The 15,532-nt window shown below is 37.5% G+C and overlaps 1 pseudogene; it reads right to left on the bottom strand.

Annotated features, from left to right (window-relative positions):
• Positions 1–9,939: 9,939 nt before the first annotated feature.
• LOC132172538 (tetrahydroberberine oxidase-like) lies at positions 9,940–11,558 on the bottom strand (annotated as a pseudogene).
• Between the last annotated feature and the right edge of the window lie 3,974 nt (positions 11,559–15,532).

Genomic DNA, 15,532 nt, shown 5'->3' on the forward strand with positions numbered 1-15,532 from the left:
ATATTAGTATTTTTCATTGGTTTACATTTTTCTTTTTGTCCTTAATTTCTATTCTAATTTATATATTATTTTTCATTCAAATTTTATTATTTTTATTTAATACAAGTTACAAATTTTCTTTTGTAAATTTAATTGACTTTTGTTGTTCATTTTTGTTTTTGGTTGATCCAATATTCCTGCCACTGTTTTTTATCTCTTTCTTTTTTAAAAGAAAAATTAACTGCCAACATTCTTTTGTTTACAAAATTAGTAAACATAATTGTAATCATATATCAACATGCTCATTTATTTTAGGGTAAACTTCACTTTGGCCTCCTGAACTTCCACTCGATTTTACAAACCCCCCTAAACTTTCAAATATCTCATTTTAAACCCCTAAACTTTCAATTACTCTCAATGTGGACCCCTCCGCCAGATTTTAAATGTTACATGACGTTTATACCCTTGACTTTTGTATAAAATTTCAACTTCCAAAACGTTTTTTTATTTTAAAAAAATGAAAATCAAGGACAATTTGGTCTTTTTTTGTATTGTTAACGGCGGGGGGGTTTATAAAATCGGGTGGAAGTTCATGAGGCCAAAGTGAAATTTCCCCTTTATTTTAGAACACTTCTTTATTTTTGTCAGTGGTATCATTGTTGGAATATAATGAACTTTCAGGAGTTGAACTTCCTCCTCACAAACAACTTTTTTGAGAAGTAGTATCATTGTTGGAATATAATGATTAATCAATCATTTTCTATATTTGATTAATCTAGGTTTTTATTATGAATTTTTTTTTCCTTTATATTTCATTTTAAACTAGATATATGGGAACAAATATTTAACACGTTTCAATTTATAAGAACTAAAATTTATGAATTTTTAAATTTATTGGATATGTGGGTTTATGCTATTAAATAAAACTATGGTTTAAAATGATCTTATGAACATTTGTCATTTTTGGTAGCTAATTTGTTAATTAAGAGATGGATATAAAATTTGTTGTTGATAATCTTTAAAAGACTTTTTGACTTAATTATAAAAACAAAAAAACAAAAAACCCGGTGCGTAGTGCGGGTTCTAAGCTAGTGGTCTTAAATCTTGAGTTGTTCGCAGTCGATAATCAAATTAAACATTCCATTTGCGAAGACTTTGGTTATATATTAATCTTGATGATTTATGTTATTCATGCAAAGTTGAAGGCTTTGGGTTAATGTGTAGGTATTATGCACTAAACAGACTTTGGGAGTTATTTATTTATTTTTTTAAATAATGTTGATGGGAAATATTAATTGCAACTCTTGAGACTTCTTATGATATGAATTCAAAATTCTAAGAGAATTTTGTACTCATATGTGAAGTGAAAGTCACCTTCATACATTGATGAGTGAGACCTTTGTTATGGTCAACATTTTTAGTGAGTTAGGTGATCACATGTAGCATTGTGAGAGCTTTTCTCCAAAAGCAATCCAAGTCATTTTCTTAAAAACAATAGGAAAGCTCCCCATGGTGATGAACTAAGGCGAACGAATCCCTTGTCCAACAACTCCTGTAGCTGGTCCTTTAGCTCCACCGGCACCATCCTATATGATGCCTTTGATATAGGATTGGTACTCTGAACACACTCGATTCTGAATTTGACTTCCCTATAGGGTGGCAATCCAACATAGTCTACTGAAAAGACGTTTGGAAAGTCCCGCATCACAAGGATACCTTGCAGATCCTTCCTCCTTCATGGGTCCAACAACAAATGCCAAGAATGCTTGACTTCTACCCAAAATAAGCTTCCAAGCTCGACCAGTCCATATGGTGGGAGGTAGAGACCTCACCTGTGACCTAACAAACGTGACTCCTCCTTCTCTCTAGGGTCTAAGTGTAACATACTTATCAGTGCAATCAATGACCACAAAATGCTTAGTCAGCCAATACATCCCGAGGATGACGTCATAACTATTCATAGCAAGAAGACTACTAGGTTTTCGGGAAGGACCCTTCCACATATGCTCACGGGACATCCACAAACTACACGCTTACACACTATAATTTTCCTTACTAGAGTGTCTACAGCAAGACTGATTCCTAGAGTTCTTAATACAACTCTAGATAGCTTTACAACTATGCTTGAAACAAAAGTATAGGTAGCGCCTGAATCAAACAAAACTGATGCTTCAAATCCAAGAATAAGTATGGTACTTGTTACCACTTCTTATCCCTCGACTATTTTTCCAAGAATGAGCGAATAAACTCGTGCTGGCGCCAAAGGCCTCTCGGTGTTCCCTAGCTAAGGGACCTCCTTCCTAGTGCAGTCTTTGCTGAAATGGTCGAACTGGCCACACAAATAACATGTCCCAACACCATCCTATGGAGTTCCCAATGAACCTTATTGCACTTCCAGCACAACTCCGGTGTTTGACTTCTCTGATGTTGCTAAGGTTTAGCTCGACGGGCAATTGGGGCATGCCCTTATTTAAGTAATGCCCCCAAAATTAGCCTTGGTTAACCTGGCAGGGTTACTGGCAATTACCCCAAGTAAACCAACTTGTGGCTAAATGAGGAATTGCCCCTCCTAGCATTACCAGAGTTAATACATAGGAATGTGATATAAATCTGAGAAAACTATTAAATCATGAAATGGACAAATATATTCCTTGAAATTAAGACATGGAGCAACTAATAGTAATACTTAAACAAACCCTATAACCTTTAAAACAAGTCTGTAGTGGTAGCCGTACCACCCCTGGGTTCTAGCAACAGATTTCCTAGAAAGGTAATAATAGCGTAAGTCTAACGACTTAGTAAGTAAACTTCACAATTAGGTATGACATGAGCCCATTTAAGAAGAAATAAACATGCAATTTTGGTAAACATTAAAAAGGGGAGTTGTCTCCGTTAATACACCATAAAAGTATAGTTTGGTTAATAAAAGAGTGGTGTACTCCCGACGGCAATCGCCTAAGTATTTTAATGTAGAAAAGGTAATGCTTTTATAGGTTATAACTCTCATATATGGTCAACTCGAGATATTATCCCTTATTAGCAGGGTTGGCGCCATCTTGAGGGACCTGTAATATAATGCTAGTGCCCTGGCCATTACATGCTACCGTACATAACACTAGTGGCACAACCGAGTCTAACCTCGAGTGCCCACACCGCCAATGATGTCTGTCCCATAGTGACTGCCCATTAAGGCTATGCAGGCCACGAAACAACCATTGGATCCAAGGCCCATATATCACACACACATTTGACCATAGAATGAAGTCTATATAGTAAGCCCATGGCCATTATACCGCACGTACCGGTGCACCATGTTATACTTATTAATCAGTTAATAAAGCAGTTACCAAGTAGTTACAAAATGTAGACATGCTCATATCATACTCGTGGTCAATCAACTGACATATCCAATGTTTTTAAGGAAAAAGGTTCGTAAGTGTTTACTTACATCGCACGCTCACGTGAGTCATCTGACATTGCTAAATCCTGCTATAACGGAATATAACACACCATTATACATAGTACTAGAGCATCCTTACGAATAAGATACTCGGTTAACCTAATGTAAAGGGTTGCTGAGGCCTAAATTGCACAAATGGGGCTAAGGCGAATGTCTGACCTCCTGACCGTACGTCCGGGCTCGAGAGCGTACGTTCGGTCAGTGAGTAGGCATTCCGGTCAAATGCTCCAACTACGTTTCAGGTTTTCTATAAAACTTATAGGCTATCATTTCTCTTTCTACGCTATTGAATAAACACATGCAACGTAAGAAAACTCAATCATCATGCAGTATAAGGGATCAAAGGCTCTTTTAAACTCTTTTTGAAAACGTTCTAGGCTTTGTAAAAAATGATGCAAGAACTCTAACATGGTGCCTCTAAAACTTAAAACAGTACAGAGACAACATTAAAAACATAGAAATGGGCAAGGGTTACCTTGGGAAAAATGGCAAGAACTCAAGCTCTCCTCCTTTCTCTCTCAAAACTCACAAAGCACTCATATAGGGTGGTTACAGAGAGCCTAGGGGCGAAAATGTTGGCTTCAAATGGGTGGTTGGGATTGGTATTTATAGGCCAGAAAAGCTAAGGGCGCTACCAACTCCTCTGAAAAGCAGCGGACGTCTGGTACTATTGGGGTGTACGTCCGGTACTATTTATTTAACGATCCAAAGGGTGCATCATATGTATAGCCATTAACTAGTAGTAAACCGAAAAGTTGCATACGTACGGTGGTCCCCCATCGTACGTCCTCACTAGAGACAAAGGTGTACATCCGGCAACCCTAGCATACATACGGTCAGGAAGGATTAAGCTTGGGCTTATGCTCTCAAATGAATTTAGCACTTTTTAGGCTATAAGTGTGGACTTAGGTCCTTTGTTATAAAATCGAGTTTTACATAAATTCTTTAGTCGTTCTTTGTTGAAAATATTTTAATAAAAACAATTGGGGTATTACACCTTATGGTCGGTGGGGTAGATAAGTTCCTACGGCCATTCTCTTAACTCGGTCAGTTCCCTCGGATGATGATCAAGGTATATAAGTCCTCTTCTAGTCTGTGAATGCCACCATATTCTCCTTCAAACTCTCTTCGTAGATTGAAGCACGATACTCCAAGTGAGAAAAGTTGCGAATGTCAAAACATGTCATCATGGTCCGGATACGTGAGTTCAAGCCCCTTTCAAACTTTTTCATCTTCTTCTCCTCATCTGGGATGAGGTACAAGGCAAACCTTGACAATTGAATGAATCTCGCGTGATGTAGGACGATATTTACCTATATTTTTTGTAAAAGCGAAAATAGGCATAATATCAAAAATAATATTGCAATAGCGCCACTTGATCAGAATTTTATCCATTCTCAGACAATGAAAGTACAAAAAGAAAGATTGTCATGATTCCCGCTGATTGTCAATTTTATACCAGGATTTTATTTTTATTTTCTTAGAACTTTATTTCCTTTCCTTAATAGGGTTAGACTTGCTTTAATTATTTTTCTTTTCTTTATTAGGATTAGGTTTACTATTGCTACTAGGATTATGTTTACTTTCTCTACAAGTATTTCTCTCTATAAATAGGTAAGCTTATAATGTATGATAGAACACGAGAATCGTGTTCTACCCTCAATTCAAATCCATAAGCGATTTATATACCCAAAGCAAACACATAAGCTGTTTATATAAGGAAAATAAATAGCTATGCTTAAGATTAAACCAACATAACAATAAATAGCATTCACACAACCACAACACAAGATTTGTTGATGAAGTGGAAAACTATTTGAACCAATCAAAGGGAAAAACAACTCTGGGACAACCAAAGTTGAAAAATCACTATTTGAAAATTCAGAATTACAGACTAGACGATACTCACTCCTTGTAGGACCTCTAGACTTAGTAAGAACAACAAGTTTCCCAGCTTGTCTCCATCCTAACCATCTTCATGGAGTGCAACTCCTTACCGACCGTTCTGTAGACTTCTTTGCGGTTGCATGATGTGCATTGCGTGGTTTGAAATAAGAAAAAAACCCCAAGTAAGCAAGAAGGCACAAAGCTTCTTAGGCAGCCTTACTTGGTACAAATAACAGTGAACCATATCATTTCCATGAGTGATAGTAGCAACCCTTTCATCACTGGGAACCTCCAAACTCAGAAGAGTGTAAATGGAAATTGAGAGGGTCAAAGAGTTCTGAAAATAAGACAGGTATTTATAGATCTGTAATTTTATTTCTTTCCGTCTTAGTGGGGATTATCTTCCGTTATGACGGGAAAGAAGCCCAAATCTGATATTTTGAATTATTCTCGTCATAACGGGATTTAATCATCGTTAAGACGTAAAGAGTAAAAAGTAGATCTGAATATCTGTCACGAGCCCGTCATGACGAGATTTCTGACAAGGAAACAGTAACTTCCTATTACTTGTCCTGTCCTGAAGCAATTCGTGACGAGGAAATAGAAACTTCAGCCTCAATCCTGTTACATCCCTGTTCTGACGCAACTCGTGACGGGAAATCAACAAAAAACCAGTTAGGATATGTTAACCATAACTCTTTCACCCAAGCTTAAAATGATGCAAAATCAATAGTTCTGGAAAGACCGTTTCTTGATCTACAACTTTGTCTCTAATGAGCTTCTTCAAATTCTGGCATTTGCTAGGTCAAAAACTACTCTCAAAGTTTTGCAGAAATCAACTGCATTATGACAAGAATTTAGCTCCGTTAGGATGGGAATTGGGCAGTAACATGCTGCCAGCGCGTTAGGAGGTGCATCATGATGCCCAAGCGATGGGAAAAACATTCCCAAGTGATTAAAATATAATTCACCGTTTAATAGTTGTAGGTTACGAATTGTTTCTCAAGGCACATTACATAAATTAGTTTCATAACAATTTACTTACTAAGTTATGGACTTACATAATTATTTCTTTTCCACGGTAAAATACCTTAGTATTTTGCAGATTAATTTAAAGTTTGCTAGGTTGTAGAGTGAGAAATTTGGTAGAATGAAGATGTCAAGGGAATGGCTCCAATTGTCTGGTTTGCTTACATAAATGATAGTTGTTAACATTATAGAAATGTCTGTTTGGAGTATCTAAGTCTATAATTGATGATACATAGTGCAGTGCAATGATTTATTTTTGTTGACTGAGATCATTTATTTCCGCTTTCCACATGTTCATATTCTGATAAGTTAATTGATTTGAGAGCAATACCATTAGTCAGTTATGAGTTAATTGGTTTGGAAAAATTGCTAAGTATCAGTCCAAGTTAATCCAAATGCGTTATATTCCCATCAACGATGACTATGCATGACATCCCGTGCACGGAAAAAACTAAGTTTAGATGCATCATTCATATTGGTTATAAGCATGAAGATTACACAACTAAGTTTCAGTGTACCAAGAAACTAGTTTAATAAATAGTACTTTATAATATGCATGGAAAATACATTTTATCACCCTGAACTATCCACCAATTTGTACTTTCACCTCCAATGTTTAAAACGTGACACTTGACCGCCCCAAACTATCAAATTGTTGCAATTCGACCATTCTGACTTTTTTTCTCCAAAAATGCCCCCATCCCAAGTTAAAATATATATATATATATTATTTTAAAAAATCTAAAAAAAAAAGAAGAAGAAATATGTGGGGTGGCCGAACCACCCTATAAGGGGTGGCCTGCCACCCCGTTTGGCCTTGAGGTGGTTCGGCCACCCCCAGGCCAGCCGTCTAGGGGTTGCCGAACTACCCCCAGGGCCCAAGGGGGTGGTTCGACCGCCCCTTAGGCCAAACCCTCAAAAAAACATTTGAGGGTTTGGCCCTAGGGGGTGGTCAAACCACCCCCTTGGGCCTTGCGTGTGGTTTGGTCACCCTCAGGTGGCCGGTCTAGGGGTGGCCGAACCCACCCCAGAGGCCACCCTTGGCCAAATGGGGTGGCCGGCCACCCCCTATGGGGTGGTTCAGCCACCCCAGCATATTTCTTCTTTTCTTTTCTTTTTTTTGGATTTTTTTTTTTAAAAATAAAATATGTGATGGGGGCATTTTGGAAAAAAAAAAAAAAAAAAAAAAAAGTTAGAATGGTCGAATTGCATCAATTTGAAAGTTTGGGGGGGTCAATTGTCACGTTTTAAACATTTGGAATAAAAGTGTAAATGGGTGGATAGTTCAGGGGGTTAAAATGTATTTTCCCCTAATATGCATGAGTTGCAGATTCTAAAATTTCACTCATTCTGCCCCCATACAGATTCAAGACCATTAAAGCTGTTTCTCCCTCTTTCTCGTAAAACCTTTGCCAACTTCCAACCCAAGTTCTGGAATTGGTTCCTGGACATAGTCAGATTTTGCTTTGAAAAGGGATCTTATGGGATTGTGTAGCAATCAAATGGAGAAAACCTTAGGAAGCTATGATTTGGTTAACTTCCCAACATCAGAGTAGTTCATTCATATATATTGTTAGAGTATATTTGAATGACCCTAAAGTTAGAGATTTGATTATGATTTGATCACCCTAAATTAGGAGATTTGATTAAGATTACATTTATGTGTAAGCTCTATAAATAGAGCACTTTATACTGTAAACAATCATTCAATAAGAGTTTAATGTAGCCCTTTGGGCTTTATCTGTGGATGTAGGTCGTTGACCGAACCACGTTAAAATCTTTGTCTCTCATTTATATTATTTCCGCAATTTATTTATATTTCTATTTCATTATGAATTCTATCATGGTATTAGAGCAATAGGCTAATGTCATTGTACGATCTAATGGTCCTGTGAATTTCTTTTTACTTCAATTTATTTTTGTTTCTTGAAAAAAAAAAAAAAAAAAAAAAATTGCACGGCTACGTGCCACTCCGCCGCTGCCCCTTCGCCAACACCGGGTGAACGCTGCCAGCCACCGTCTTCAATTCCCGCTCACAGCCCAAAGGTTCCCACGCTATGTCTGGCCTTCCATGGCTCCATCTAGCTCGTCCCCGCCAAGCCAATTGAAGACCAGCCCATCGCCGGCCAGCCGTCGCACCTTCCTTAGCACCGAACACAGCCTTGTAGAACTGCAGGCGTCGTTCGCCTTTGGAGTCTCCACCAACACCTAGCTGTCCAGCGGCGACCGTTACTACCGGATCCGGCATCCCAGCCCCGTTTCCTATTCGCCCCATCCAGTCACCGCCGCCATCCAAGCCCGTGAAGCCCCTGCTCCCTTCAGCTGCACAACAACCTTCCGGTGCCGCCTGCCACCATTCTAGCCACGCCGTTGATCTTCCAACCTCCATTCAGTCGATCTTGGCTTAGAGAGAAAAGAAGAAAAAGGCCCTGTCGTGAGATAACAATTTGAAGAAGATGAAGTGTGTTTGGTTCTAGGTGTGAGTTATCCTCACTTAAGTGAAAGTTATTCCTATTCTAGTTTAGGAATATTATATTTTTGTTTAGTTGTTATAGCAGGAGCTGTTTGGTTACGGGAATAAGGTTATTCTTATCCCAACTTATGTAAATAGAGTGCTTTTAAAAGAAAAAAAGACGCCCAAGTTGCCCACCAAAATTCAAAAGAGACCAAGTTGCCCATCCATTGGCCCATAGTTGGCCTATTTTTGCTTAGTTATGTGGTATTATTTAAAACCCAGGCCATTTCAACCCATAGTTAGCTCTCACTTCAGCCCAAAGTTGGCTCTTCTTTTATTTGGCTTTGTGGTATTGTTTAAAACCCAAGCCCACTTTAGCTTACAGTTGGCTTTCATTTTAGCTCAAAGTTGGCTCTCTTTTTCGGCCCATAGATAGCCCTCTTTTGTATTGTTTTACTATCTCAAAAGAAAAGAAAAGAAAAGAAAAGAAAAGAAAAAAAGTCAAACTCAAGGTTTCAGGATCTTCCACCTTGAGTTTGAGGGAGGATGTTAGAGTATATTTGAATGACCATAAAGTTAGAGATTTGATTATGATTGATGAAGATTAGATTAGCCTAATTTAGGGATTTGATTATGATTTGATCACCCTAAATTAGGAGATTTTATTAAGATTACATTTATGCGTAAGCTCTATAAATAGAGCATTCTATATTGTAAACAATCATTCAATAAGAGCTTAATGTAGCCCTTTGGGCTTTATCTGTGGACGTAAATTGTTGACCGAACCACGTTAAAATCTTTGTCTCGCATTTATTTTATTTCCTCAATTTATTTCTATTTCTATTTCATTATGAATTCTATATATATAAATATATAGCCAAGGCTTAGTACAAGATAAATTACAAAGGAAGTAGAAACAACAAAGCACAAAAAGGAAAGCCACATGTAGAATACGGTTGTTGCTTGCTTAAATCCTGGAGAGAAGCAAAATATATATGGCTGAGGGGTTGCTTGTCACAGGAAGCATGGAGAGCTGTTTGGGCGTGAATCCTGGCTGTTAGTTGGGTTGTCTGTCAGCCTGAATCATGGCCCTTTAATCACCTTGACTGATGGGATTTTATCCTTAACACTAATCACCTCTCTTCTTCCACCCAGATGAAAAAGGAGGGATGCTTTGTTTATTTTTAAAGAAATTAGCAGGATCAACTACAGTCTTCACATGAACTAACCTGTCAAAGTTGCTCTTGAAATACTTATTACCCCATATCCTCGCCCGTCTATGGCTTATGTTGCCTTTACCATTTGTTCCAATGTCAAGGTCCCTGTAATTCACATATGCACCTCTTCGAGATTTCGAAACGTAGGGAGCCATGTAGCTGTAAAGCCTTCTGATCCAACTTATATGACTTTTGGATGCCGCAGTTTCTTCTTCTTCCCAGTACACTATGTATTGGATTTTGTAGATAGTACCAGCTCTATGTGGGAAAGGAGTTGCAGATTCCAAGATTTCACTCATTCAGCCCCCATATGGAGTCAGAAGTATTAAAGCTGATTCTGCGTCTTTCTCGTAAATCCTTTTCCTGATCCCTTCCAACCCAAATTCTGGAATAGGTTCCTGGACATAGTCAGATTTTGGCTTTAAATGGGGCTCCTATGAGAAGAGTCCTATTGAGCAAAACATTCAAGGATTCGCCACTTGGGAATCCTTCAAAGTAGAGGATAGATTCAATCCAACTTTTTTCAATACAATCTTCTCTCATCAAACCTAGCTCAGGGAAGCTCTATTGTATCATTGGAGGGAGCTTATTAATCCCTCCAAGATACAAGGAATTGAATGAAGCTTGGATGGTCCTCTTCCCTTCTTGGCTGGAATTTACACTTGTTAAGTTGACGCAGATGAACAAGTCTTCGTGAAGCTTGGCTGCAACATATTACCAACGATGAACAAGCTTGGTGGCATTTTGTTCTAAGTTCCGGCTAACTGTGAAAACAGTCAGTTGATGGAACATGAACCAATTTTATTTTCCATGCAAGAATGATTCCAAAGCTTCCCCCTCCTCCTCCTTGAATCACCTAAAACAGATCCTCTCCCATGGATCCTTTGTCAAAGATTCTACCCTTAACATCAACCAATTGCACATCAATAATATTGTCAGCAGCAAGACCATATTTGCGCAACATCGTGCCGTACCCTCCGCCGCTAAAGTGTCCACCAACGCCCAGAGTCGTGACAATTCCTCCTGGAAACCCAAGAGTTCTACTTTTCTCGGCGATCCTATAATAAACTTCACCGATTGTTGCACCAGATTGAACCCACGCCGTGCTATTCTTTGCATCAACACGGATGGATCGAAGATCAATCAGATCAATTAAAACAAACGGCACATCTGAAACATAAGAAAGACCCTCATAATCGTGGCCGCAGCTTCGAACTCTTAAGTGCATGCCATGTGTTCAGGAACAATTGATGGCGGCTTGGATGTGGGAGACATGCCATGGTGTAACAATTACAAGAGGTTTTGGGGTGGCGGGTGTCGAGAATCTGGGGTTTTGTATGGAGAATTGTAAGACAGATGAATATGAGGAGTTGGATAGAGTGTAAATGACTTCAGAAATTGAGCTGGAGTTTCCAGAACTAGGTGTCAGGCACTGAAGAAAGTTTTCTTGAGTGTGAGCTGAAGTTGCCCATGAAAATGAGAGAAGGAGAGCGAAGGCAAATGGAAACAGAGATGAGCCAACAGGCTTCATTTTCGTGAGTGTGTCGGTGCTTTGAAATGTCATTGCATATATGTCAAATTTATGTTTGTAAATTGTTATTCAATCAATGCCCCTATATATTCTCCATGGGTGACTAGATTTGGACAATGGTGTAGACGATTAAACACTCAAGAAAATAATTAGGGGTAATTACTTTTTTTTTCATGAACTACAATACATTTTCACTACATATCCATGAACTACCAACCCTACTGCTCGACCCTCATGAACTATCATTTTGTGCCCAAAACTCCCCTTCTGTCAATCAAAAATGTTAACTTAGACGGTCAAAGTGACAATGTGTTGTAGTTCATAGGGCAAAGTGACAATGCATTATAGTTCATGGAGGCAAAGTGACAATGAATTGTAGTTCATGAGAGCAAAGTGATGGGTAGACAGTCTGAATTAATGTCTTTGACTAACAGAAAGGGCATTTGACTGACAGAAGTTGGGTTTTTGACACAAAAATGGTAGTTCATGAGGTTGAGCAGTAGGGTTGGTAGTTCATGGGATAAAGTGAAAATGCGTTATAGTTCATAGGAGGAAGAGGTAATTACCCCAAATAATTAAATTTATTATTAATAATTTTAGAATAACATGAATTAATTAATGAAATAAATTACGTATAAAATAATTTATAATAATAATAATAATGACTTTTTCATAATTGAAAAGTCAAAGTAAAAACAAAAGAAAGCAAAAAAAAAAAACAAAAAGAAAAGAAGAAGAGAAGTGACGGGAGAGAGAAAAGGCCTGCCGAGTTTTGGGATAAGGGATTATCAACCATGGCCGGACATGTAGAACAGGATAAGATTCTCTTTTTATTTTAAAACTTTATCTTCTATAAAGTCTACATTACTTCATCTCATATTAATGTTATCTTTATTGTCCTAAACTCCAAAAACAGACACCATTGGCATTGAATGTCGAAAGGTGAATCAATTTTGGGTACCCATAAAAAATCATAGACACCCCTAAACTAGAAAATGCTGACCCCCACCACCCTATAACTTTAGGGTTCTATACAAAGATGGGACATGCCACGTAGGTGAACGGATTGGTGTCCCATGTAAAAGGGGTAATGCTAAAGGGAACGCTGCACGCCAGCCAAAATTTGATTTTTTTTTTATATAATTAAAAATATTAAAAAAAAAATTTAGCGTTCCCTGTATCCTGACCCATGTAAAAGATATATGCAGACAAGGAGTAGTGATAGAGGGGCCACTGGCGTGCTTGAACAGTAAGCACACCAGTGACGTGGCATGTGCCACGTTTGCCTCAAATTAAAAAAGAAAAAAAAAAGCATCAAAACCATTCCCCAACAAAAACCAATCCCACGTCCATTTCCCCCCAATTTTTTTCCCAAACCCATTCAAAATCGCCTCCCCCTCTCTCAAAATCACTTCCGCGAAATGCTTTCCTCCCAAAATTTTCCCAAAACAAATCTCTCTCTAATCACTTGATGCAGAGACACCCACCGTTAGAAATGCAGTGTTATGGGTGGTAGAGGGTGCGCATGGAAATGGGTTCGGATTCTCTGGCCGAATCTAGAGGCTCCTCAACTCCTTCCGCTCCCATCTCGTCCTCTAAGTCACTCAACAGTTTGAAATGTGGGTAGAAAATCTACTTTGAGGATGTGGGTACCGAGGCTCCGGCCAAACCGGATGATGGGTCTGGGTCCACCCTGCCGAAGAAGACGAGAGGGGTGGTGGTGTGGTGCTGGGGACTCAGCCACATCGGTGTCAGGTTGAGGGGTGTAAGGTAGATCTGAATGATGCCAAGGCTTACTAAGGTGTGGCAGCATTTCAAGTCACCTAAAATCATTGTTTCTAGCCTTGAACGGGGATTTTATTAACAGTACAGCAGGTCAGCTAGCCCTCTGCTCTAGTTACTTTTCTTTCTCATTTGTTGGTTCTAATTATTGTTTGTTATTTTGGTTAATATTTGGAGGGTTTTTCATCTTGTTGCTTTTGGGTCTTGTGTTATATTTTTTGCATATGTAGATTGTCATTTGTAATTAAGCTATTTGTTTGGCTTTTTATTTTATTTTTTAAATGTTGTTCGTTGGTTTTGTGTTATCTTCTTCTGTGCTTGAAGGTTCTTGTTTGTTCTTCAGTTTTTCTTGGGATGGTGTTTTGGATTTATTAGGTTTTAGTTATCTAGTTTTCTTAAATTGGGAGTTGATGTAGGTGGTTGTTAATGGTTTTGGTTGTTTTTATTGTTTGGTTGCATATGTTTTTATTTTTTATTTTTTTTTATTTTATTTTTTTTTAAGCTTGGAAAGCCATCATTCAAGTGTATATGTAAAATAAAAAGGAGTGGAACAATGGATTCGGTGAATGAAAAGAGAATGAGATTTTGTTTTTTTATTTTGGGGGTTTTGTTTAATTGGTTTGGTGTTAATTTTCAATATTTGATATATTTAAATGTAAATCAACATGTACTTGGGTTCTTGTATTCTGATTTGTTTTTTTTTTTTCATAATCTATGTTTGTGACGGAAAGCATGGTGGTGATGCTTTACTTATTTTGATTTTCCTTGTTGACACCTCTAATCAAATTTATTTTTAGTTTTGACATTATGTGGAATCAGTTTCTTTGCATCATATAGGAGAGCTACAAAAGAATCTAGACTATCTTGAACTCATTGTTTAATGGGTGGATGAGAAATTTGAGAAAAGGGGTCAAGAATTATATGCATGTCATTCGAGATTTTCAAAAGTCAAGTTTAATCAGCCTACATGGTTGTGTTAGGCTGAGTTCACTGGAACACCATGCTTCTTTTTCAAGTAAAATGCTGAAAGTTCTTAACTTTACATCCTAATTCAAATGGATTTTCAAGAAATATGAACAAATAGAAAGTAAAATGCTTGAGAATGTCAAAAATCGAGCCTAACTTTATACTTTTCTCAGGAGCCAAAAGGCTCTATTGGGTTTTCAATGAAGGCTTTTTATAAAATGCATAGTTAATATGCTGACAATGAAATGGAAGCATTGGCACTTTGGTTGATTTTGCATGTGATATTTTAGGCATTTGTTTGCATTTCTCAATATGATGATAAATGTCTCTGTGATGTTTATAAGAAATAAGCATTTTTTTTTTCGGAACTTAGATGAAAATGTTTCTAGTGGGTACCATACGACTGAATTGGGGCCAAATCCTAACTTGTGGTGTTAAGACACAATATTTCTAGGTTTGTTTTTGTAGACCTTGCTTTTGTAGAATCTATGCATATTTGTAATGCTTATGTATTTTTTGCATAATGGTACTGGAGATGAACTGAGATTTTAGTATTGTGTTGGTTGGTATTTTTTAATTAGATTGTACATATGAATAGATTATGTCTGGATTATCAATTAGCAAAGATTACATTTGTGTGGGCATTGATCTTTAATTGTTTGATGTGTATGATCAGGAAGCATACCGAGATGTTGAAGCAATTCAAAGTGTGACCATACAAGGAAGGACTATTGCTGCTCTTTTAATTTTTCACTTAAATTTGATTGTATCGTTGTTCATTAGTGAAAGAATCTATTCACCCCTCTTTGATGTAATTGCTTATTTGAGAAGAATAGACGATCGTTTTCTAAAACTTGTTGAGGGTAGATGAGAAACAATATGGCCAATTTTTTTGCATAGGATCAAAATTATATAGTTTATTGGCCGTAACGACAAGGAATAAAAGGAGGAGTCCTGCTATCAGGCTGCCAAGAGTTAGACAAGTATCTGCCAAAGTCTGATGTGACTTTATTAAAAAAAAAAATGTAGAAAAATCTCTCTCTTCTTAGTCCTGCTAGATTTTGTTTTTTGTTTTGTTTTGTTTTTTTTAAAAAAATTTTTATAAGTTAATATTTAATTTCTAATGCCTCAAAATTTATTTTTTGATTTAAAACTAAAACCTATGGGTGGAAGGTTAACCCTTTATCGACGGTATCACTTAAAAGAGATTTTATCATCCTAAATTT

This window comes from Corylus avellana, chromosome ca2 (assembly GCF_901000735.1).
Source record: "Corylus avellana chromosome ca2, CavTom2PMs-1.0".
NCBI classification, from domain to species: Eukaryota; Viridiplantae; Streptophyta; class Magnoliopsida; order Fagales; family Betulaceae; genus Corylus; species Corylus avellana.